This window comes from Saimiri boliviensis, chromosome 19 (assembly GCF_048565385.1).
Source record: "Saimiri boliviensis isolate mSaiBol1 chromosome 19, mSaiBol1.pri, whole genome shotgun sequence".
NCBI lineage: Eukaryota > Metazoa > Chordata > Mammalia > Primates > Cebidae > Saimiri > Saimiri boliviensis.
This window is the reverse complement of record NC_133467.1, coordinates 45,832,479-45,843,866: the sequence shown is the minus strand read 5'-3', so window position 1 is coordinate 45,843,866 and position 11,388 is coordinate 45,832,479. Positions and strand designations below refer to the sequence as shown.

Here is an 11,388-nt window from a genome sequence, read left to right as displayed (position 1 = left end):
AATATTATTTTTGGCCCGATATTGATATGTTAAATGAATGTATCAGAGAATCTTATATTTATGGCATCAGGTTATATTATGTTTATGGCATCAGGCTATACAGATCTATTCAAAACCATTTTTGTCAAAGTTTAAACACTGGAACAAAAGTCAAATTGTTTCCAAGTGAGACGCAAAATGACTCTTGCTAATAGTACAGATTTTGTTTCATGGGTAATAATAAAATTTATTTTTATTTTAGATTCAGGGAGCACATGGCAGGCTTGTTAGCTGGGTACACTGCACTGCTGAGGTGTGGGGCACAGATGATCCATTGCCCAGGTAGTGAGCAGAGCACCCGGTAGGCAGTTTTCAGCTCTCACTCCCACCCTCCCTTCCCAGTGTCTATCGTTCACTTGTGTCCTTGGGTATTACTGTGTTCACGTTTTTTTTTCTTTACATGAAACCATTGAAAGCAAAAGAATGTTACTTATAGGTTACTTTGTACATTTATCATTCTATTAATACATGTCTTAAGTAATTAAGTAGCATATTAAGGCCATAAACCAAGTCATTTTCTCATACCAAAGGACTATTGTTATTCAATCATCTAGCAAATTCATTTTAATGGGTTACGTTACAGGGTTGAGGTCAGCCTACAGATACAAAATAGGTTAATTAAATTTTTTTATATCAGCTTTTAATTTTTTCATTGGAACAGGATTTGTGCGTGGGAATGCTAATGTAGCAGGCTTCGACAAATTTACAGTTTATCAAAATAAAGTTCTTAAAGAATACGATAGCATATACTTTAACTCTTATAGTACAAACCCTCATATTAATTGATGGTCACAGAAAAATACTGTAACAATGTAAAGTTTTAAAATACATCAATGATGCAAGTTTCAAACAAAACGTAGCAACCAAAATACTTAATTGTCCTTTCACCAAGCTTTTACAAACACAATCAGTCTTCACTGTCTGAGCAAATCCATTTTAGTTTCTTCATTGTGCCTTTTAACATGACATTTGTCAGGTTGTTGAATTTATACTGCAACAGTACTTTAGATGTTACCCTCACGAAATTTCCTCACTCCAGAGCTTAAATTCTTGTCTTCTTCCCAAAGCCACATCTGTCTTTTTCTAGCTCAGTGCTTTCCAGGAGTCACCAGCTGACCCTTTGAAACAGGTATCGTACTTTCACTGGCTCTTCTGCTTTCTTTTTTCTTTCTTGCACTTTGAAGAGTTCCTACTCTTCTTTCTTTCTTATTAAGGTCTTGTTGTTGGGTTCCATGTTTCAACTTAGATAAGCAAAGATTCTTGTGAGACCTTTTTCTTGTATCCAAATTAGCTTCGGTTTCCATTTCAGCATCATTACCATTGGGTTTCTCTTGAGAAGTTATTGTTCTTGCTCTTTTACTTTCTATGCTTTTGCGGCTGCCTTCATTAGAAAGGTGGATGATTTTTCACTTAGCACATAATTCACATAACTCTTCATTTACTCCATGGAATGAAATGTATCTTTCTGAGAGATTATCATAAGCAATTTCCTTTTTAAAGGCATATAAGAATTTGGATCACCAAATTTTTTTTTTTTTTTTTTTTTTTTTTTTTTGAGACTGAGTTTCGCTCTTGTTACCCAGGCTGGAGTGCAATGTGCAATGGCGCGATCTCGGCTCACCGCAACCTCCGCCTCCTGGGTTCAGGCAATTCTCCTGCCTCAGCCTCCTGAGTAGCTGGGATTACAGGCACGTGCCACCACGCCCAGCTAATTTTTTTCTTTTTTGTATTTTTAGTAGAGACGGGGTTTCACCATGTTGACCAGGATGGTCTCGATCTCTTGACCTCGTGATCCACCCGCCTCGGCCTCCCAAAGTGCTAGGATTACAGGCGTGAGCCACCGCGCCCAGCCCACCAAATATTCTTTCAAAGACTTCTGCTTCTTTAAAGTTGCCATTTTCCATACAAACAGCGACAGCCTGAATTTCGATTAAATTCTCTTATTTCTTCGTGAAGTTTGTCCTGTTCCTTTTCCACTGAACCCCAGATCATCAGGGCTGTTCCAAGGGTGTCATTCGTTCATCATTTTCAAACTGTGCATCCAGGTTTTTTCCTGCTGCAATTCGTATCAAAAACTGACCTATGTGCGCAGTTCTCAATGGATAAGCGGTTGGACTGGGTGGTCCGTGAAGAACAGCCTCGGTGCTGCCGTGGGCGAGAGTCCTCGGAGCGGCTGAGAAAACAGAGCATCCAGCCGGCAGCCACGGCCTTGGCCTCGGCCACAAAGCCGGGTCCTTCCCCTGGGCGCCCCCAGCCGCGCCTGGCACCGAGCGGCTCCTCTCCGTGTCGCCCCGTTTCTGCCCGGCAGCTCCCCCATCCGCAGGGCCGCGGGCCGCGCTCGGATTCTGCGGAGCAGCGGAGGGAGGAGCGGGGGTGGGTCAGGCAGAGACCCGGAGCCGCGCTGGGCATCGGCGGGGTGAAGCGGCCTCTGGCAGCCGGGGACCCCACCCGCGGGAGGAGCGGGAAGCTCTGGAGCCGCCCCTGAGGTTTCTGTCTCCTCATCCCCTCTCCAGCCCTCCGGGCCCACCCTCCAGAAACCCGGAAAGAAGAAACGTTTTCTTCTGCTCCTTCTTCCTTTTCAGCGCCCCTGCTTCCTGTGACAGCAGTGACACGTGCGCAACTTCTTCCCGGGAAGGGCGCCCGAGGCGTGATCACGCGCTCATTTCTGGCAGAGGAACTGGGGTGTGGGGAGGGCGGAGAACATGGTGAAAAGTCCCTCTCGTGGGCAAGGCCCTCTCCAGTGACCGCCCAGTTTACCCAGGTGTGGCTGTGCGGTGGGGCCAGACCGAGGCCCGCCCAGGCATCACGGTTTATCCAGCACCCCAGGTGTCCATACCTCAGAGCCTCTGCACAGCCACTCCCCTGCCTGAAACTCATCTCCAGGGCTCCCTTCCCCGCCCCCCGCCCCACGTTCTCCTCATGCCCACCGGAGCCTGTCTCTGCACTGCCCACTTGGCATCTCCCATCCCCCTCACCCCACCCTGCTTTGTTTTTGTTCGCAACCCTTTTACTAACATTTAAGAATTCTTTACTTATTTGTTTTGAGAGACAGGGTTGTGCTGTTACCCAGGCCGGAATGCGGTGGTGCAATCTTGGCTCACCATAGCCTCAAACTCCTGGGCTCAAGTGATCCTCCCACCTCAGCCTCCCAAGTAGCTGGGACTACAGGTGTGTGCCATCACACTCGGCTAGTTTTGTATTTACTTTTGGTACAAACGGAGTCTTGATATGTTTCCCAAACTGTTCTCAAACTTCTGGCCTCAAGTGGTCCTCCTGCTTCAGCCTCCCAAAGTGCTGGGATTACATACATTTGTGCCCAGCTATGAATGTGTTTATTTTAATTGCTTATACTCTTTCTGTCCTCTAGCATACATGCTTTATGAGGACAAGGACAGTGATTTTGATTGTTCACAGCTGCCTCGAACAGTGACTGTTACTTTAAATATACTTGTTGAGTGAATAAATGAATGAATGAATGCACACATAGACTCATACACCATTGCCCACAGACAAAAAGATGTTGTCACACATATTGACACACATGCTTACTCAGACACTCTCGACACAATGACACATCCACACACAACTGACATTCTCATGCACATGCTCTTGAATGCTTTGAAAGGCCTGATCTATTTTTTTTTCTTCTCTCTCTCACTTTTTTTTTTTTTTTTTGAAACATGGTCTTGCTGTGTCACTGAGGCTAAATTGCAGTGGTATGATCACAGTTCTCTGTAACCTTGAACTCCCAGGCTTGAAGCAATCCCCCTACTCAGCTTCCCAAGTAGCCAGAACCACAGGCACCTGCCACCAGGCTCATTAACTTTTTAGTGTATTGTAGAGATCGGGTCTCGCCATGTTGCCCAGGCTGCTTTCAAATACCTGGCCTAAAGTGGTCCTCCCAGCTCAGCCTCTAAAAGCTCTGGGATTGGATATGAGTCACCTCAGCCAGTCTTGAAGTTTAATTTTCATTCAACATGACGTTGTGAACATTTCTCATGTGATTATGTAGTATTAGCTTTAATTTTTTCTTCCAAGTTATTTTAAAAATTTCAGAGTCCAAAAGTTGGAAAGAATATAATTGTCACCATAGATCTAATTATTTCCTTTGTGTATGTAATAAATTATATGTCCACGATTTTTGCTGAAACATTAGGCAATCACTTGCCAACAGCATGACCTTCATTTCTAAATACTTTGGTGGTCATCTCTTAAAAAATAACATGTTTCCGACAACAGTATTATTATTACACTGAAGAGAGTTACTACAATTCCCTAATATTACAGAATTTCAAAGTGATGTGAAATTGCCTTAACCATTTCCCGCGCGTCTTTCTAGTGGAGGTGAGCAGCGCTTGGGAGCTCCAGCCCTCTCCGAGTTTCTGTTCTCCCTGCAACTTCTCTCTCCAGCCCCTTGAGACCAACATTCAGGGAAACTGAAAAGTAGGAAAATTTTCTTCTACTCTCCATTGCTCAGTTGTATTTTTTTTTTAGGGTCCCATTTACTTAGTTTTCTTTTATTTGGGAAAAACACCTCCACGTCCACATAATATTCCAAGGTGCGGAGATATATATTGGCATTATGAAATCTGAGCACAGCTCCCCTGGGCCTTGGTCCCCTCAGCAGGGCAGAAGAGGGCTCCTGTGCTGGGATCCACGGGGGACCCAGAAGTGGCACCCCCTGAAGAAGGCATCAGGGTAGACCTGAGACCTAAAATGAGCTCACTTCCTTTCCTTGGGGTCAAGAATCAATCCTCTAAGAAGCCCGCTGTGTCAGGAACTGCAAACTGTCATCAGGTGGTCAAGAAAGGTCCACACAGCACGGAGACCCAACCACTCCACCATCCTCACTTCCATGGACAGAGCCCAGGTGAGAGCCACCCCTTCTCCTCCTCCCCTGTCTCCCACAGCCTCAGCACCATCGTCTTCCTCAAGCCCACCACGACTGAGCTTATCATGCCCTCTCCCTGTTTGTGTCAGTCACGCTGGGTCCCCCACATACTCTGCACTTGAATCCACGAGGCTCTGCACACTCCTCTTCTGTCCACATCATCCTCCCTCCCCAACTCCACAAATCTTCCCACTGCACCCCCTGGAATTCTCAGTCCATGATCAGCAAAACCTCCACATTCTCTCTCAGGATGTCCCTGCACCTCGCAGCTCCAGCAGAAGCCTGGGTTTCCTGGAGGACACAGAACCTTGTGTCCTCCTTGAAAATTTGAAGTTTAAAACTATGGACTGCTTCACGAACTTGCATGTCACCCTTGTGTAGGGACCATGTCCTTGTGTGTTCCTTGACAATTCTGGACGTTAGACATGGTCAGATGGATAGATTGCAAAACCTTTCTCTCACTTTGTAGCTTGTCTGTTCACTCCGATAATAGTTTCTTTTACTGTGCAGGAGCACTTTTATTTAATTAGATCTCATTTGCTAATTTTGGCTTTTGTTGCAATTGCTTTTGACATTTCCTTCATGAAATTGTTGACTTTTCCTACGTCCTGAATGCTATTGCCTAGATTTTCTTCTAGAGTTTTTATAGTTTTGTGTTTTACAATTATGTCTTTAATCCATCGTAGTTAATTTTTGTCTAAGGTGTAAGGAAGGGGTCCAGTTTCAATTTTTTGCATATGGCTAGCCAGTTCTCCCAGCACCATTTATTAAATAAGAAACCTTTTCCCGGTTGCTTGTTTTGGTAAGTTGGTCAAAGATCACATAGTTGTAGATGTGTGGTCTTATTTCTGAGTTCTCTGTTCTGCTCCATTTGTCCATGTGTCTGTTTTTGTGCCAGCACCCTGCTGTTTTGGTTACTGGCCTTGTAGTACAATGTGAAGTCAAGTAGCATGATGCCTCCAGCTTTGTTCTCTTTGCTTAGGATCATCTTGGCTATACAAGCTCTCTTTTTAGTTCCATATGAATTTTAAAGTAGTTTCTTCTAATCCTGTGAGAGATGTCAGTTTCATGAAAACAGCATTGAATCTATAAATTACTTTGGGCAGTGTGGCCATTTTCACGATATTGATTCTTCCTATCCATGAGCATGGAGTGTTTTTCCATCTGTTTGTGTCCTCTCCTATTTCCTCGAGCAGCGATTGTCATTCTCCTTGAAGATGTCCTTCAATTCCCTTGTTAGCTGTATTCCCAGGCATCTTATTCTGTCTGTTTGTTTGTTTTGACATGGCGTTTTGCTCTTGTTCCGCAAGCTGGAGTGCAATGGCACCATCTCAGCTCACTGCAACCTCCCAGGTTCAATCGATTAACCTGCCTCAGCCTCCTGAGTACCCAGGATTACAGGTGCATGCCACCATGCCCAGCTAATTTTTGCATTTTTAGGAGAAACTGGATTTCACCAAGTTAGCCAAGGTGGTCTCAAATGAGATCTCAGGTGATCTGCCGGCTTCAGCATCCCAAAGTGCTGGAATTACCGGCATGAGCCACCACACCCGGCCCTCTTATTCTGTTTGTAGCAATTGTGAATAGGAGTTTATTTATTATTTGACTCACCGCTTTTGTATTGTTGTTGTATATAAATGCTTGTGACTTTTGCACATTGGTTTTTGTATCCTGAGACTTTACTGAAGTTGCTTATCAGCTTAAGAAGCCTTTCTGCTGAGACAATCAGGATTTCTAGATACAAAATCATGTCATTTGCAAAGACAATTTGACTTCCTCTCTTTTTATCTGAATATCCTTCCTTTCTCTGACCTGATTGCTCCTGCCAGAACTTCCAACACCATGTTGAAGAGGAGCAGTGAGAGAGGCCATCCTTGTCTTATGCTGATGTTAAAGGGAAATGCTTCCAGCTTTCGCCCATTCAGTATGATATCGGTTGTGGGTTTGTCATAGGTGGCTACTATTATTTTGAGGTATGTTCCTTCAATACCTAGTTTGTTGAGAGTTTAAAAATATGGACTGCTTCACGAACTTTCATGTCACCCTTGTGTAGGGACCATGCTGATCTTCTGTGTATCATTCCAGTTTTATTCTGCATGCTGCCAACGTGAAAAATGATCACAAGCTCTTAAAAGTGGAGATAACTGAAGAAATGTAGGTGAGAGGGAGTGTTGGATTTCATCTACATCTGGTGAAATGGGACCGTCTCTGTCTTTTATTCTTTAATGAAGTGGTAAAATGCATTGCAGATAAGTTAAAGTATTCTTGTATTCCTGGAATACATAACCTGGGCAGGATTTTTAAATTGTTTATAGCTCATTGGTGGACACCGTCTACTGCTGTTTTTCTCAGTATCTTTATGTCTAATTGCTTAGAAGTGCCTATCCTATCATACTTTTCTCTTATCTATTCTCTAGCTGGCTTTAGGATCAGTGTTATTGGTGCCTAAACAATAATGAGTTTTCTAGCTCTCTCTATGTTTCCTTATTCTCTTGGATATTATGTATAAGTTCAGTAAACTTCATTGAAGATTTGGTCAAACTTATTTTCAAAACAGCCTGGATATGCCTGAAGGGAAAAAAAGTTTTAAAACCATTTTAACTTCTTTACTGATAGTAAGTTCTTCCCGTTGGTATAATCTTGTTCATCATTTCAAAATTATTTAAACCTCTACTATATCATTACTGGCATATTTATCTGTCATAATGCCATTTTATTCAGAATTACCATTTCCTGTTTTGTCTCCATCCAAAGTAACAGCTGCTTTTGGCAGGCTGGGCCCTCAACGGTGGCAGCTGCCAGGTCAGCCTTGTCACCAAGGTGGTGATGCGATTGCTGTGCCCATGCAGTGTCCATCCCAGCCACCACGGCCACTTTGTGCAGGGACTCCATGAGCAAGCCCTGTGTGGCTGAGTGGCATCACCCGTCAAGCCATCTCACCAACCTGATCACAGAGAGCCCCATCCCCAAAAGACCCTCTAGTAAGCATCCACACACAACCACTATCTTCACACATTCTCTGTGTAGTAAGAGGTCTATGAGTACCTCTCTCCTCTAAATACCAATTTTTTAACTCTGTTTTCCCCAAGTTCGTGACTTGCCAGCCAAGCCCAGAGCCACTGCCCATGACTCATTCATTCATGCACTCCTGGGGCATCACTTCACATCCTTCACCTCCCATAGGCTTCTCTGTATTTTGATTCCTGGTTCCTAGCTCGACATCCATTCCCAAAGCTTTTGTGGTGTCAGCTCCCAAGCCGACTGCTCTTGTCGTCAATTATCCTCTTTATATGTACTTATTTCCTGGAAAAATTGCACCGATTTTTCAATGCAGCATTTGCAAGGATGTGCAGTAGGAGCAATTCTTCTTATTGTAGATAGAATTGCTTCAAAACATCAGAAATGTATATTTGAGTGAAGGACAACATGCATGGAGAAAAGAGAATAATCCTCAAGTGGGCAGCGGATTTTCACAAAGTGAACCCTGCGGCAAACAACACCCACATCCAAGCACAGCAATCACAGCCCCAGGGAAACACTTTTGGGTCCTACTCAGCCATAAACCACCCTCCCCCACCCCAGAGGAGCCACTCTTGATTTCTAACACAAATTTGTTCTTCAGGTTCTGGCTGAATGGCATTACACAGTCACCATCACGCCCCTGGGGCTCATCATCTCTGTCTGTGGTCATAGGCTAGTCATTCTCAAGGCTGTCAAATGCTGCACTTTATAAATAGGTTACACTTCCTGTCCCTTCACTGTTGATAGACGATTGTGTTATATCCAGATTTTACAAATCGTGCTGCTTTGAATACTTTCATGTATTTTAGCACACACATACATGTGCTTCTATTGGTTTATAACCAAGAGTGCAATTGCTGGGTCATAAGGGAGTAGATGCTTGGCTTAGTCTCTCAATGAACAAGTTTCTAGTCATAAACAAACAGTAGAGGAGGGTAAATCTCTTACTTTAGAAATTATTCAGATAATAAATGAGGAAGGAATGAGATACTGAGACTATAAAAACTGTTTTGCAACCCATAAGGAATTAACAGATTTAGCCATTGAACAGCAATGGCAATTAACAACACAATAAAGAAAAAAAAAGCTAATGTTAGGTTCTTCCTCTTGATGGAAGAACGCAGTAGAGTACCAGCAGACAAGAGCAAGTGAAAAGGAAATCAAGCCTGAACTAAGCTAACCTCCATAGCCAGTCACCGACTTCGAGGCAATACAAACCATAGAAATACATAGCCAACTACACCTTGGGGAGCAGTCAGCAAAACGCACACTGTGGGAAACTCTACCACAGAATACGTATTTTGAGAAATAATCTACAGAATAAAGGAGAACAAAAGCATAGTTCTAAAGGTAAAACTAAATTATAATTTGGGATTATAAAAATATAAAATACAACAAGAAAGGATGACCCTAAAAGTCAGGATGTGTTTTTATTTGGGGGAGGAAAGAGTTTATTGCTGAGCTGGGGCAAATGATGGAGCTTTTGGTTTACCCTGCAAACATCTATCCCTGGTGGCTAATGGGCATTTACTTGTTATTAAAGTACACAAATTTTAGACAGTTTTTTTTTCCCCTCTGGAGTCCTACATTTTATGACACAAAGCCTACTGAAAAAAATAATTCAGAGAGTATAGTTACTGTTTGGAACAAAGCCTCTTCCTCATCCTGCTCTCTGGACACTGAGCACCCAGAACAACCAGCAGCCCAGGGACCCCCAGCCAGGGTGACCTCACTTCTAAGTGTGCATGCAGTGCACATCACCAGAGGCCATGCACAGGTCTACTCCTTGACTCCTGGAAAAACCTGCGAGGACAGGGCTGAGGGGAAGCCTTCCCCGCGGTCTGCAGGCTCTTGGCTATCAGTGTAGATAAAATGGGTCCTCACCTCTCCACAGGTGCCTTTATGGCCAGAGCCTCCTCTCTGCATGGGGTGGAAGCCCGGGCTCTTCTCCTGAACACGGTGACATGGATCACCCCAAAGGTGGAGATGACACCATTCCTCCCCCAGCAACCTCACGCTTCTTTTGCTTTACAGGAAAGTTGACACAGGCTGGTGTCCACTGAAGAAGTCCCAGGTGCCTAGGAAGGAGAGGGCTGTGCATGATCTGCAAAAGGAAGTGCGTGGACCACCAGGTGGTGCTGCTGCGCTGCTCCTGCTCCCAGGAGGTGGACGCCCAGGATGGGCTTTCAGGTGGGGAGGGGGACGTCATTGCTCAACCTCCAGGTTCCAAGTAGAAACCTCCCTGCCCAACCCATCTTGTTCTCCCTGAATCCTCAGCGCTAATGAGGACTGTCTCCTTCTCACCTCCCTGGACGGGGCTTTCTATCACTGGAAAGTGGATGTGATTTCTAGTTTCAGCATGTCCTGGCTTATTGTGCTGCCAGGAAAATAAAATCAAAATACATGTTGCATAAATAATAAATTACACTATTGCAGTGACAGAACGCAGAGTGGTGGCTGAGTGAGGGAAAGGGGTGAGGGTGGGAGGCAAGGACTAAATAGAAACGGGATGAAAGAAGTTTTTAGGGAAAGGAACTGTTCTCTACAGTGCCACAGTTCAGGGGTGACTGGGCGGTGGGAATTGAGGGGAGAGGAGGGTCTGAGGGGTGACAGGGCAGAGAGAAGGGCTGGGGAAGCAGGGCCTGAGGAAAAGGAGCAGGGGAAGGACACTAAAGCAGAGGAGGAGCCTAGCAGGGGGTTCTTTGCATTCAGTGTTTCTCTACTGGGTAGTGCCCTAGGTTCACCACTATAAATAATTACTGATATTCACCAAACAGCACAACTAAAACTGGTGAATTTTGTTACATGTAAATGCCCTAATAAGAAAAAAAAAAAAAGAGGGAGGAAGAAGGCAAAAATAAAGATCATCAAAACCATAAAATTCATTTACTTGGGGGCTTGCACTACATATTATTTTAAAGGAAATTTGACAGGCTGAAGGGAAATGATACTAGATGTTGACCCAGATACAGAGAAAGGAAGAATTAAAAACAGAAACGAGGCACATATACGTATCACATACACACTCACTCAATTTCCTGAGGACATATGGCTGCTTGTCTAAAACAGAAAGTATTACACTGTATCATTGAGTTTATAATGCATATTGATATAATACATACAAGAATAATAGCGTAATGGTAGGTTCAATAAAACTACGCTGTTACCAATGTCCTTTATTTCCTTGGACGTAGTTTAATATGACCTGAACTTCACTGTGAAAAGTCAAGGAATAGGGTTTTCACTCTTACAACAATAAAAAATTAGTGGAAAGAAGTGTAGCTAAAAGCCATCAGGATAATTAAAACCATCAACTAAAAAATGTTTGACATATACGAAAGTAGCAAAGGAGGAAACGAAACAAAAATATGAGACAAATTGGAAACAAACAGCAAAATGGCAGACCGAAATCCAACCGTGGTAAGCGAAGAAATGAC

The 11,388-nt window shown here is 43.8% G+C and overlaps 1 non-coding gene and 1 pseudogene across 1 annotated transcript; both read right to left on the bottom strand.

Moving 5' to 3' along the window:
• Nucleotides 1-572: 572 nt before the first annotated feature.
• LOC141582192 (telomeric repeat-binding factor 1 pseudogene) lies at nt 573-2,541 on the bottom strand (annotated as a pseudogene).
• A 4,397-nt stretch (nt 2,542-6,938) lies between these two features.
• LOC141582351 (U6 spliceosomal RNA) lies at nt 6,939-7,046 on the bottom strand. Its single transcript, XR_012515217.1, has one exon. It is a non-coding gene; the product is annotated as a U6 spliceosomal RNA (small nuclear RNA).
• Nucleotides 7,047-11,388: the final 4,342 nt, after the last annotated feature.